A 15,704-nucleotide genomic window follows, 5' to 3' on the forward strand; every position below is an offset into this window, starting at 1 on the left:
AGTTTCTTTTCCTACCTCACACTCACTCTATCTATGGTACTGTACCCACCTCCCACCAAGACCTATGCTCTTCCATCACTCGCTCCCACTCACCCCAACAGCCAGCCTCGACTCCTATTCACTCGCTTGGGAACCTCACCACCTGTACCAAAAGTAACAACTATGCCATCCACTTTCACCACCCTTGCTTCTCTCTCATTCCAGGTCAAAAGCAATGCATAATAAGTCAGAAAGGAGTCAAGGTGAGCAATTGATAACCTGACATTTGACTGTGGTCAAGCCCCTGGACTGGTATTAGTGGCCACATTTGACTGACTGTACCAGGACCACTAACTGAAGGCTGCCCCCTTGACTGAGGGTTACTGACAGCTATGACAGGCATCCTGACTTTTTAACTACACTAAATGGAATGGCAGCGCAGCTGTACTGTGAGCTTGATATCTGTGAGCATCCTGATAGGATCAAAGTGAATGAATGCCAAGAGAGGAAGCAGACAGGTGGGAGATGCAATCTGGTCCAGTGCATGATCTAGGTGTGTGTCCCTGAGCATAAAATACTTTGCCACAGCATTACAATGATAGTTGTCATTGTGTCCTACAGTATTAAAATGCAGAAGTGGATTGTAAGTGAATTGAAGATGTGCCATGAGGATTCTCATGGCTAGCATGTATCAGGTGACAATGGCCATGGATATGGGGTGCATAGATGGTGCCCATGGAGCATGCCCCGAGATATTGATATCCGTTGTCTATCATGGAGGCCCTTTGTTGCAAGCAGCAAACTAAAGTCTCCAGGTAGCCACTCTGACTTCCATGTTGAGAATTCTCAGTATCCAATGTGCTTGTGGCATGTGGTATGATAAAAAGCTGCATATTAATGAGGAGAAATCTGCAGTTAAGAAGATTGTAAACAAGCAAAAATCCCCTTAAATAGAAAACTCACTGCTGCCTTCTGGGAATCTTGCCTTGATACCCAGAACTTAGTTAAAAGATGCAACGAGTTGTTCCAAGCCACAGAGGAACTTGGAGTGGGAGGGGAAAGATCTGGTTGTCATTGCCTGTGTAAGTCCCAGTGATATAGGTAGAATGAGGAAAGAGGTTCTGCTGAGGGAATATGAGCAGCTAGGGCTAAATTAAAAAGCAGAACCAAAAAAGTCATAATCTAAGATGACTACCTAAAGCCATGAGCTAATTGGTACAGAGTCAACAAGATTAAAGAGGTAAATGTGTGCCTCAAAGAAAGGTGTGGGAGAAACAAATTCAAATTCATGGGACATTGGCACCAGTACTGGGGAAGGAGGGATCTGTTCTGATGGCACAGGCTCTACCTGAATCATGCAGAGACCAGAGTCCTGGCAAATCACATAACTAGAAAGGGCTGTAGATAGGGCTTTCGACTAAACACTGGAGGTATGGAGGGTAGGTTCAGTTGCATAGAAAATTATAAAAGCGAAAGGTAAAGGAGAAGATAGGATTGCAGGTTAGTGATGGAATTGATTGTTACCAGAAAATAAAAGGAAAGGACAGAATGCATTAGGGATAGCTTCCTAGAGCAATATGTCATGCAGCTGACCAGGGAACAGGTTATCTTGGACCTGGCAATGGATAATGAGGCAGGTTTAACAAATTACCTCGGAGTAAATGATCCCTTAGGATGTAGTGATCATAACATGATAAAATGTAATATTCAATTCAAGAGTGAGAAACTTTTGTCAGAAACAATTGTGTTTAACTTAATAATAAAGGGAATTACAATGAAATGAGGATAGAGTTAGCTAAAGTGAACTTTGCAGATCGATTAGCAGGAATGACATTAAGCAAGCTGTGGTACACATGCAGGGAGATAATTCATTTACTCAGCAAAAATGCATCCTAGTAAGGAGAAAAGATTCAAAGAGAGGGATAAACCAACCACAGCTAACCAAGGAAGTTACAGACAGTATTAAGATGAATAAAAGCATATAAGGAGGCCAAAGTTGGTGATAGCCCCTGAAGACTGGGATAAATTCTGAATCCAACAAAGGAGAACTAAAAAAAAATAGAAAATTAAATACAAGGGCAAACTCGTAAAGAATATAAAAACTGACAATAAGAGTTTCTTTAAATATATGATAAGGAAAGCAGAGATCTGAGTGGACACAGGTCCCTTAGAAAATGAATCAATCTTTATAGTGGAAAATACTTCAAACATTCCATTAATACGAAAGAATACAGGGGAGGAATTAAGTACCATCACCATCACTAAAGAAGTAGTTTTATACAAACTAACAAAGCTAAAGGCAGATAAGTCACCTGGCCCTGATGGCTTGCATCCTCAGATGCTAAAAGAAGTAGATACAGAGATGGTGGATGCATTAGTTGTAATTTTCCAAACATTGTTGGATTCTGCTGAAGTATCAGAGGATTGGAAAACTGCAAGTGTGACACCACTATTGAAAATGGCAGGTAACTATAGCCAATTAGCCTAACATCTATTGTTGGTAAAGTATTGGAGTCAATTATTAAGGTATTAATAACAGAACATTTGGAAAATCATAATCTAAGCAGAGACAGCATGGCTTTATGAAAGTGAAATTGTGTCTAATTTATTAGAGTTTTTCAAGGAAATTTCAACCCAAGTGGATAGAGGGGAACCAGTACTTGTGTTGTATTTGAACTTCAATAAGGCATTCAACAAGATACCTCACAAATATTAAGTCATAAAAGAAGAGTCCACAGTGTTGGAGATAGCATATTGCCATGGACAGAGAATTGGCTAATGGGCAGGAAACACTGAGTGAGTATAAAGGGTCTTTTTTCAGGTTGGCCCCGTGACCAATGGGGTTCCACAGGGATCAGTGCTGGGACCGCAACTGTTTACAAAACATATTAATGACTTGGAAGAAGTGAATGTACTGTTTCCAGATTTGCAGATGACACAAAGTAGGTGGAAAGGCATATGCGAAAAGGATATGACAGTTTACAGAGAGATATTGGTAGGTTACATAAGTGGGAAACAAATTGACAAATGGGGTATAATGTGGGAAAATGTGTAGTTGTTCATTTTGGAAGGGAGCACAAAAGAACTGTATATCATTTAAATGGAAATAAACTGCAGAGTGCTACCATACAAAGGGAATTGGGCGTACTTGCTATCACATTGGTAATCAGGAAGGTGAATGAAATGTTGGCCCTTATTTAAAGGAGGTTCCAGTATAAGAATAGGGAAGTCTTACTGCAAACTGTATAAGGTGCTGGTGACACTATATCTGGAGTACTGTGAGCAGTTTTGGTCCCCTTATTTAAGGAAAGGTATAATTTCATTGAGGTAGTTCAGAGAATGGTCACAAAGACGATCCCTGGTAAGGAGGGATTGTCATATGAGCAAATATTAAACAGGTTAGGACTCATTGGAATTTAGAATAATGAGAGATGATCTCATTGAAACATATCAGGTTGTTAAGGGATATGACAGAATGAATGCTGAGAGGATGTTTCCTTCTTGGGAGAGTTTAGGACCAGAGGACATAGTCTCAGAATAAAGAGGCACCAATTTAGGGCTGAAATGAGGAGGGTTGTGAGTCTCTGGAACTCCTTGCCACAGAGAGCTGTAGGAGCAGAGTCCTTGTATATACTTAAAGCTAAGATAGTTTCTTGATCAGTAGGGGAATCAAGGATTACTGGGGAAGGGCAGGAAAGTGGACGTGAAGAATGTCAGACAAGCCATGATCCAATTGCATAGCAGAGCAAGTTCAAGGGCCAAACAGCCTACTCCTGTTTCTATTTCGTATGGTGTAGTGGTCTATTCCTTAACCTCAACATTTCACATAATTCTGCCATATTTCTTGGCATATCCCATGTTGGTCAGGGCTCTATGTCCAATATAACATTGATAATTTGATGCAATTGATGTGACACAGTCTTTAATGAACCTACCTCGATTTCCAGGTGACTTATGGATTATGTATACTGCATTTTATAAAGAAATTTGAAAGGCAATTCAGAAGAAACATTTTCAGTCAAAGAGTGGTGGGAATATGGAACTCACCACTGCATAGAGTGGTTGAAGCAAATAGTGTAGATGCATTTAAAGTGGAAGTAGAGCAGCCATATGAGGAAGAAGGGAACCAATAGTTATAATGTTGGATTTAGTGCACTTAAAAAAATCCCCCATGTATTTTATAAATCATTGTTAAGGATTCTAGCAGAACTGTCAATGATCAATGAACTCTTTGATCAAGATTTTAACAAGGTAATTGAACATCTCTTTACATGGGTTGGTGCCATAATTTGTGGACCCCTTAAAGTCTCTTGACTATTTTATGATGTTAAAGGTATAATACAAATACAATTGCAATTGCCACACATTCTGGAACGTTCAATATATTGTAATGTTTATAAGGAGTTTTAAGAATATTCTAGAAGTGTTGCATCTTTAATTAAAATTAGAGTGTTTAAAATTAAATCTCAAATGCATGCAGACATTAAGTAAAGGTTTCAGACCCTCTGAATTACAGTTTTCAATTATTTATTTATTAAGTAAGCTATAAGAAGATACACAGCACATTTACTTTGCCCAAGTCACTAATGGAGATTCTTGACATAGTATTTAGTACATTTGATGGAAATTTGTATGTAGCAAGTAAAGGCTTCTGTCTCTGCTGAGAGATTACACGTATGCATCCTCCAATAATGTGAAAATAGTTTAGATAAATAACCTGTCAAAGCCTGCATAACTCTTTCTTTCAGTATTTCAAAGACATGGATTATGTCATCTCCCAACTTATTTTCAGTTATTATATTGTACAACTTATCCGTAACTCATAAGATGTTTGACTACCTCGGAGTGTTTATAATCTGACTGTAGTCCAGATTGGATTCTGTACAATATATAAAGCACCAGGACTTTTATTTTGTGTTTATTTAAAAAAAACTGGACTGAAATGAGAAAGAGTTTTTTTAAAACCACTGTTTGAAAGGGTGGCTGAATGCTTTGAAAGCAAGTAACCTACAGCTATTGCAAGCATCATGTTTGAAACAGCAGTAATCGAACTTCTAGTTGCAAATGATAAGGAGCCGAGGGGTTACACTGATGTAGTTTTTGCTGGCAATGAAAAGTTTAATGGTCTATGGACTAGTGATTAGTTATCAATGACAGAGGCCATTTTTTCTGCCAACAGCTTTGATTGGTTTTCAGGTAAACCTGAAGTTGGGAATAAATGAGTCAGAGAGAGAAGTTTTCAGTTCTTCCCCAGCTCAGGAGCATCTCTCTATTCTCTACTGTCAATACTCATTGTAAACCTAAAGAAAACCAGTTTATCTTTCCTGCAACAGTTGTAGTAAACTGTGACTTTTAACTCATAAGTGAGAGATCTTTTTTTAAGTGAATTGGCCATCTTTTATATCTTACTAAACAGTAGAAGCAGCCACAGAAAAATGACTAAAGCAACACGCAGGCCAGCAGAGGAGTTACAAGGATCATCTCAACATTAGAACCTGGGATTAAAGACTATTGAATTCTCTTTCCAGTTACCACACCTCCCACCCCGCCCGATAACCTATTTTCCCTCAGAGATAGTAAGAACTGCCGATGCTGGAGTCTGAGATAACACAGTGTGGAGCTTGAGGAACACAGCAGGCCAGGCAGCATCAGAGGAGCAGGAAAGCTGACGTTTCAGGTCGCAACCCTTCTTCAGAAATGGGGGAGTGGAAGGGGCCTTGGTGTCTGCCACCCAACACAGACACCAAGCCCCCTTCCACTCCACCATTTCTGAAGAAGGGTTGCGACCCAAAATGTCAGCTTTCCTGCTCCTCTGATGCTGCCTGGCCTGCTGTGTTCCTCCAGCTCCACACTGAGTTACCTATTTTCCCTGTTTGTTAGTCTATATAAGAGGGAATTATAAGGAGGTTGAAGCTTTAACTAATAGTGTTATATGCCTATGTTTATAACTGTTTACCCATAGCTAGAGTCTAATTACTTGTGATAAATAATACTTATTGCACAATACCTGGTCCATTGTTTCCATCACCTTCGGTCTGAAGGGCAGATAAATTGGGGAACTTTGCGAACTTTATAAAATCTTTACTTTTGTGACAAATCAGGAGTGGCAGGGTTTGGTTTCAAGCATGTTACCCCAATGAATTGTAACAGGTAGATAAGGTATGTCCTCCACCTTTTTTTAGTAGTTTTCTTCGCTCCCTTTTCTAAGGCTTCTTAATATCATAGCTTCCATTGATACCAATGTGTAAAGTATAAACTCTTGACTCTAAACTCATGCCAGTCATAAAGACTTCCTGGATGCAAAAGAGTCTGGCTGCTGCAAGTCAACATAAGTTTCATGTGACCAAAATGTCCCTCATTTCACAGCCACTAAGCCCTGCCTAGTGATGAACGTCTTGTTAGAAGGGCTCACTTACACTGCTCTCTTGGGATATAGCTGTTTCACATGAATGTATCCCTGTCTGGCTGCTGAAGACTTGGAACCGGTTCCACAAAACCTCAAATCTTCAGGAAATAAGACTTAGTGATGCCACTTGGATGGGAAGACCCCTAAGACATATTTTCCTGTTTCACAGCACCAATGGCACATTGGGACAATTGTCATCAATCAGGCTCATTGGGCCTCAATTGTAGCAGACCAAGTTTATTTCTAGGGAAGAAGACTATCTTTAGGGGCTGTGTCATGCAGGAATGTGACTAAAACCTGTCTGCAGAAGTTGTCAGAATTGCACGATATGCTAAATGCTCAGGAACCATCCTTCACAATGCCACAGGAATAGCTAGGGAACTTCTCTAATTGATCTATTGTACTGTCAGGCACATTCTCCACTGTTGGCAGATGCTTTACAAACATTTATCTTTTAATAGCAGAACCTATGAGATCTAATCCTTGTGATTTTCAGCTAAGGTCAACATCTCCAGACCTTTTGATTAACTTCACCTTCCTCTTCCGTCACTCCTTTTCTTTCAAACCCCAGATACACTAATACCCATGGTTTCCATCAATCCTTCAATAGTGGAGGATGGACAAAGCCACCAGGCAAATTTCCAAATTACTTCAAAGGGAAGACCTTTGAAGCTTAAGGATCCACATTGCCTTGTGGGTATTTACGGTAAGGTGTTAAAGCAACTTTAACACAAGGAGGATTATTGATTATAATTTGCGCATAGGTCATTCTTTGGAAGGTGTCACTGGCTTCACTTATCTTGAGACTTCATTGCAGTAACATTACCCATTTGTCAGCATCTAACAGGAGAAAACCAAGATGAAACTTAGGTTTAAATAAGAACAAGACAATATCCGAGTCTGTTGATACAACACACTAAGGCATCATTGTCAGCTGGAGAAGTATAGATGTATAAACTTTAATTCTTATTTTAAAATTATAAATTGTTATTTTTAAATTATATTCATACATGCTATGTCAAATCTAAGTCTCATATTTCCCAGTAAGTCAGAGAAATGCTCCTTTACAATGAGAGGACAGTTATGCTCTGATAAAAAGTGCAATATAATGGTCAGTGATTGGTTACAATTTTTTATCCTACGACAAGTGATGTGAATTTGTTTTAATGCTAATTTCTTTCTGTACTAATAGTTTGTAACATGCTCTTCTTCTCTCAATTTGCCCATGAATTAAGCACTTTTTAATTGGTTAATGCAATGGCAGTGCATAACATTTTATTATCATATTGTAGGCTGTGTTCTGCTCAATAGCAATTTGATTCTAACTACTGCTCCTTAGATGAGAACTGACTTTTGCACAGAGTACATGTTGAGAAGTTGTCTATGTCTATTAGAATTATGAAATGGAACTGGGGTTTCTTCAATGCAAAATTCTCCCTGTAGCTTTGCAAGCTAACTGGCAATTGTGGAGATTCATAGCTCAACTCTAATTTCTATAGGTTCACATTTTCCACCAGGAAGCACCAGTTAATGTTCAGGAATGAAAACCCAGCCATTTTTTTCCTTCACTCAGGCATAGAGATTGGTTAAACACATCACAGACCATGAAACAAGCCTGATCCCTCTCATTGACATGGCGCATTTCCAATACACAGTGCATTTATCCACAAACCATCATTGGAAACTATCCTCAGAATTTTAAAGACCTGGATTGTGTCTCCACCAAAGTTTATTTTTTTCTGATGATAACCAGTTCTGTTTGTGCTACCCTTTACATGCTTAGAGCCCTAACTTTTGAAATCATTCTGTTGTTCTCTGAAAGCTTTTCAATGTATCAACATACTTTTTGCAAAGATAATGTATAAAATTGTGAAGTGTTCCAAATGATTTGTTAGTACATTAGAATCTTATTTGAACTTCAAGTAAAATGCCTTTGAGATGGATCCTGGTACATAATTACTTTTCTGACAGTTTCAGATCAAGTAAATACATTCAGCAGCAATCTTGCTACCTTTTTCCTCTTTGCTTATTTTTAAAATCGATTTGTGGTATTCATACTTTTGGAGTGTTGCATTAGTCTAAAATACATTAAAGTGCTTTCTGCAATGCACGTGGGATGAGCTTGGTTGAATAGGAGCGGAGGAGTTGGGAATGTGCACCATACATATAAATTCGGGTTCGTTGTGACATCAGTCACCTTATTTCGCAAATTTGAGCCTGTTCTGCTATTTTCAATGTGAATCCTCCAGCTTAAGTCCTCTCTTAACCTTGTTCAACTGAAATGCATTCAGCAGCAGAAAGGATCCTCAAACACCACTATTTAAAGGGGTTCATCAGCAACTTCCAGATTATTGCTGATTGAGATCTACTGGCTGTTATTGGATTTAGAGACATATTTAGTGATTTGTACTCATATTTAAAGTTACTGAAGTCAATATGAATGGAATAAGACATGATAAAGGCTTTAGTTCTGACCTCATGGGTCCTTCTCAGACAACTTGTTTCTACTTGCTATGAGAATTCCTATCCCTCTTTGCCTGCAGAATATCATGTAGCATAGACTGAGGCAACATACAGGGACACAAGCAACCCAAAGACGGAGAAGGTTGATGAGAAAGAGCTCACAGAAAGAGGCTATAACTTCTACAAAGTATTCCATTCTTTCAGGCAGAAAGTTCACCAAACTGGGAGCATATCAAGCAAACCTTGCTAACTAATCTCCAGAGAAGCATGACACATAACTGGCCAAACATGCCAGAGTTAAAGACAGATGTCAGTGCATTGGAAACAGCTTCTAGCCTTGTGCAGATCATTTTCAGTCACTTTAACCTATCCCTGGCCAAACCTACTTACTGTTCTAGGTTAAAAATAATCCTCTTCCCTCCTCACTTGGTCTCCTACTTTGGTAGAATCAGCAATACTATGAGTATTTGAATAAATCAAGAATTTAAATTGCACTGCAGTTTCTCCCCATTACCCTTCTCACCTCATCAAACTAACTTCTTGTTGAAATCCCAAGATATCAGCCTTTGCTCAACAGTCACCTCTGGCCTCTGAGTCAGTTGTTTGTGTTAGATATAGTTCTTTGGACTAAAGGGTTAAAGGGTATGGGCAGAAAGTGGGAACAGGGCAATGAGTTGGATAATCAACCATGAGCATATTCAGTGCCAGAGCAGGTTTGAAGAGCTAAATGCCCTACTTCAGCTCTTATTTTCTATGTTCCAAGAGATCAAATGACAACTTAGTGGCTGGAGCAGATAATCTCGGGTGACATTTCAGTCCAATATTGAGGGAGTACTGGAGATGAAAATGATGAATAATAGTTTGATTTATGCCTCACCTGTCTCAGACGGACTGTAGAAGTTGCGCCACTCTACAAAAAGCAGGGTATTTCCCAGTATCCTGACTAATACAAACCTCCATTCCAAATTTACAGAAAACAGTACTGTCATTTATTCCATTTCCACTTCCCTAAACTGTAGCAGTGACTATACTTCAAAGGCGCCTCATTAACTGTATACTTTTGGACATTCTGGAATCATGAAAGGCACTATGTAAGTGCAAGTTATTGATTTATTACCTGGTCTATTAACTGACTCAGTTCCTAATTACTCAGCTACATCTTCTTGGTCTGATGATTGCCAACTTTTTCTGTCTTCTTGCAAAAACCTTATTCAAAATTAGAAATCACATGACACCAGGTTATAGTCCAACAGGTTTATTTCAGAATACAAGCTTTTGGAGCCTTGCTCCTTCTTCAGATGTTAGTGAGAGAGGTAGTATCAGACACAGAATTTATAAGTAAAAGATCAAAGGGTCACACCACTGATGAGGATGTATTAAACAACCTATGATGCTGTTAAAGCTTGAATCTAAAAGGTTTTAATTGTTTAATATGTATATGTAAATCCGTGAATTCATTTGAAGTCACTGTCCAGACAGAACTAAAGGTTTTATCAGTGTAAACAAAAAGGTGACATTTTAGGTCAGACAATGAATGTTAGGTGTGAGGCCTTGTTTAGAATCTGTTTGTGTTTGGGTTTGGAATCAGACTGGTTTTATTTCTAAAGTAGGAATTTATAAAATGCCACATTGACTGACTGTCTATAAATTGTGTGCTTTTTGAACAAAATAGAATGTATCTGCAAATACAAATTCACCCCATAGATTTACGTGTGCGTGCGTGTGTGTGTGAGAGAGAAAGAGAGAGAGAGAGAGTGTATGGGGGAAAGACAGTATATGTATGAGAGGGGACCTGTGTGAGAGTCTGTGTGTGTGTGTGAGAGAGAGTGAGAAAGACAGCGAGAGAGAGAGAGAAAAAGAGTGAGAGAGCGAGCGAGAGAGCATCGTGTGGTGGGGTCACCTGTGCTGCGACGTGAACCCAAGATCCTGGTTGAGTCTGTCCTCATGAATACCAAACTTGGCTATCAGTCTTTGCTCGGCAACTCTGCATTGTTGTGTATCCCGAAGTCCGCCTTGGAGAACATTTACCCGAAGATCCGAGGCCGAATGTCCTTGACCACTTAATTGTTATATGGAAATTCAAACAAGGAGCTGGAGAAGGCCATGTGGCCCCTTGAGTCTGCACAACCATTTAATAAGGTCTTGGTTGACCTGATTGTAACTTCTCACCCCCTTGCTTATCAAGATTCTATTCACCTCTCCCTTAAAAGTATTCAGAGACCATTCTTCCAATTATTATCAATATATTTCCCTAAAAATTCCATCCTTAAATCCTCCAATTTACTACCTGATCCCGTTCCCTAAAGTGCTTGGATGCCAAAGCCATCTCTCCCAACATTCAATTTTCAAGCCTCTCCAATATGCCGTTCAACTGATTCACAACACTGAGTGAATATTGGAAAGTAATGAACAATATCTCTTGAATCAATTACAATAGCTTTTCTCCTCCCTGATCCACCTCTTTCCTTCAATACTGTTGAACATTACACTCTCTTCCACCATTTTTCTGACTCATTTAATCTTATTTTTAAGATTTGTTGACTACTAATCAACTTCATGTCCGCAGCAAATTGTGGATGAATCAAAATTGCCCTCGGTTCAGTGTTGCATCAACAAAATACAGTATTTTTTCAAATTAAAAATACTTTATTAAATATAAATCTGAAAGGAGAACTGAAAATGCTGGGAATGGTCAGTATATCTGGTGATATTTGCCAAGACAGATTATAAGTTAATATTTCAGGTTGATGACCTTTCATCAGAACTGCACTTTTTATTCATTCATTCATGGGATGTCCGCTGGCTAGGCCAGCAGTTACTTCCCATCCCTAATTGCCCCAGATGGCAATTAAGAGTTAACTACATTGCTGTGGGTCTGGAGTCACATGTTGGCCAGACCAGATGAGAATGGCAGTTTCCTTCCCTAAACTGCATTAGTGAACCAGATAGGCTTTTCCAACAATCAACAATGGATTCACGGTCATTATTAGACTCTTCATTCCAGATTTTTCAGAGTTGAACTCAAATTCCACCATCTACCTAAGTGTGATTTGAACCCAAGATTACCTAGGCATTACCTAGGTCTCTGGATTAATAGTCTAATGATAATACCACTTGGTCATCACCTTAATCAAATAGTTTGACACATAACAGTTTAAAGCAGAGTCTGGGGGAGGAAAAGAGAAATGGGAGATAAATAATAAAAGGTCATTGATAGGGTGGAAAGTGACAGAAGAGATGATAATGCAAGGAAAAACTTGAGGGTAGTAATGGATCATGTAGAAATCAAAAGATACACTTAGAGAAATGTGAATAAGAAGATGCAGAATTATTACCAGTAGCTGTCATCTAAAAAAACCCATCAAAACAAAATAGGATTAGAGGTCATGAACTGAAATTGTTGAGTCCAGAATGCTATGAAGTCTGTTTTGTCCAATCAAAGGATGATGGGCTGTTCCTTACACAGAACTTCATTGCAACTATGTAGGAGGCCATAGACAGAGAGATCCGAGTATACAAGCAACTGAACGCAATACAAAAAAAAGACATAATGGTCATTGATAATAGTCCATTATACTAAACTGAAAGGAGTGTCAGTAATTCCCTATATCATCTGGTAGAAATGTTTGAAACCTTGGACACTGAGACGAGAGGAGGCGAAAATGCATATATAGCCCCTCTTGTTCTTGGATGGGAAGGTATCATTGAAGTTGAAAGATGGGCAAACCAATTTCAATTTTGACCAACAACTGTGTGCCATCAGTCCAGCCTGTCAGTTTTATTATTGTTATGCTGAGGTTGGTTTGGATGGCATACAACCTGAAGTGGTCGTTGTACCTCACATCAGGTCAGATATGAAACTGCTTCCAGTCATATCTTTTATCCCTCTGCTCATGAAAAAGCTCTATTCAATCCATTACTCTCCTCCAGAACAAACATCTCCACTTGCTCTAGCCCACTGCTTCTACTTCTGTCTCCAGGGTTATTTCTTGTTTTCCCCCTTTGTTCCATCTAAAAAAGTCATTTCTTCAGTGACTATGGATTGAATGTCTGTGGTGTTTTCTCAATTGCTTTGTTTAAAACCGGTTTAAATAAATGTTTATGCCAGTTTTGTAGGGTTCTTTGGATTTTCTACAAAAGTAATAACAAACAAGTAAGAAAACCATGGAAATTCAATTGCTAAAGCTATGACTTTGGACCTATCAGTGAAAAATAATTTTGTGTCATGCAACCTAACCTATTTGCTTCCTTCAAACTACGATATATTTGATTCTCCCTTTCAATGACAGTTTAATTCAGTAGCAACATCCTTGCTTTAAAATTAGCTAATGGAGTGGGGAAGTTTAAGATACATTACAACCCATAATGCAGATTATGCAGAAGTGAGCAAAATTGGCACTGTGTTCAGATTAGAAATGAAGCCTTGCTTGCCTGTTAAGGTGGACGAAAAATATTCCATGGCACTATTTTTTAAAAAAGCAGGTACTCTTCTGGATTCCGAACCATTATAAATTCCTCAAGGATCCCAATGAGAAGCATAAGATGGATGTAGGCTATTAGAACATAGAACCATACAGGCCCTTTGGCCCATGATGTTGTGCTGAACTTTTACCCTAAACCGAAGGTCTATCTAACCTCCACCCCTACCTTATAGTATCATCCATATGCCTATCTAATTGCTGCTTAAATGCCCCTAATGAGGCCGACTCCACTACCCGCTCTGGCAATGCATTCCACGCCCCTAACACTCTCTGAGTAAAGAACCTACCTCTGACGTCTCCCCGATATCTACCTCCTTTCACTTTAAAACTATGCCCTCTCGTAACAGCTATCTCCACCCTAGGAAAAAGTCTCTGGCCGTCCACTCTATCTATACCTCTGATCATTTTGTGCACCTCTATCGAGTCACCTCTCATCCTTTGTCGTTCTAAAGAGAAAAGCCCTAACTCTCTCAACCTTTCCTCATAAGACCTTCCCTCCATTCCAGGCAACATCCTGGGAAATCTCCTCTGCACCTTTTCCAATGCTTCCACATCTTTCCTGTAATGAGGCAACCAGAACTGAACACAATACTCCAGATGTGGCCGAACCAGGGTTTTGTATAGCTGGAGCATAACTTCACGGCTCTTGAACTCAATCCCTCTATTAATGAAAGCTAACACACCATACGCCTTCTTAACAACTCTATCCACCTGAGTGGCAGCTTTCAGGGAACTTTGGACATGAACCCCAAGATCCCTCTGCTCCTCCATACTGCCAAGAATCTTTCCCTTAACCCGGTATTCTGCTTTCAAATTTGTCCTTCCAAAATGAATCACCTCACACTTTTCAGGGTTAAACTCCAACTGCCACTTCGCAGCCCAGCTCTGCATCCTATCAATGTCCCTTTGTAACCTAGAACAGCCCTCCGCACAACTCGACCCACCTTCGTATCGTCCTATTAATCCTTCAAGCCTGTTACACCATTCACTGAGATCATGGCTGACCTGTAACCTAACTCCATGTTTGTCTTTGCCCAAACTCCTTATTTCCTCTGCTTAACAAAAATCTATCAATCTCAGATTTTAAATTCAACATTGATCTGGGGTCAACTGCCATTTGTGGAAAAGAATTCTAAACTTTAACCAGCCTTTGTGTGTAGAAGTGTTTCCTAATTTCTCTCCTGGAAGTTCTGACTATTTTTTTGAAGACTACAGCTCCAATCCTAAACATGTTAACCAGCATAACTAGGTTATTTTATTCTTACCCTTAATATTTTGAAAATCTTAATCAAAAACTATTAATGGACTGTCCATGATTGTTTGATTATTACTGATAATTTAACCCTTGGAGTTCAGATATTGTTAAAGAAAATGTTAGCTGCACTCCTTCAGGATCAGTATATCCTTCCCAATGTTGTGCTCCCCAGGTCAGCTCACAGTGTTTGAAATTCAGTCTAACCAGAGCGTTGTATAACCGAAGCATGACTTCCACCACTTCTAGCTCATTCCTTTAGATATAAAGTCAGCATTTCTAAGAGCCTTTTTGATTATTTCCTGCATCCTACTTGGACTCCCCAAGTACCTTTGGACTTCCACGGTTTTTAACTTCTCACAGAAGCAGATTAATTGTTTTATATTTACGGTGTTTGTTGTTTGTGGATTCTTGTGCCATGAATTTGGGCTTAAGAGCCATTGTTGCCAGTTGTTATGGATGCCTCAATTTCTGTAAATGGTGTGTGCTGAGCTTCCAGCCACATCTACTGTGGCCTCTATCGTTGTCCATGCTTGGGAGTGGGGGCAGGGGAAGCATATAACCAGTGTACCTTGAGCACAACAGAAGATTTTCTACAGCAGTTGGATTCAGTTCCAGCTGATTTGGCAAACATTGTGAAAACTCATAAGTCCAGTGAATGCATGTTCAGCTGGACGAAGAAGCCTGTATGCTCCACTCCCCAAAATTAGAGATGCATGTAGCTTGCAGGTTCGATATTTTTGACTTAACTCTGACTTTGTAACATTTGTGCAAGTATTCTGGCTTGTCTTCAAGATCTTTTGGTGCATTGATTCATCCATGTGGAAGGTCAGAGGATTTACTCACATTGACACCAAGGAAAAAGCTAAGAGGGCATCAGTAACACAACCAACAAATGGAACAGAGGCTGTAAAGGAGAGAGCATACACTGTAAAAAGGGAGGAAGAGGTTTCCTCAGACAGTCCTACCATTGATGTTTTCAGATAGCATTTTTCATATCTCCCATTCATGAAGGGGCAATGCCCGAGGTGACTCACATTGATTATGGAGGTGGTCACAGAATAGTGCCTTCACCATCAAGGAGACCTGCAGCCTCACATCATGGTGAGGACAGGACGGCCAG

The sequence above is a fragment of the Rhincodon typus genome, chromosome 1 (genome assembly GCF_021869965.1).
Source record: "Rhincodon typus isolate 14 chromosome 1, sRhiTyp1.1, whole genome shotgun sequence".
Taxonomy (NCBI): Eukaryota; Metazoa; Chordata; class Chondrichthyes; order Orectolobiformes; family Rhincodontidae; genus Rhincodon; species Rhincodon typus.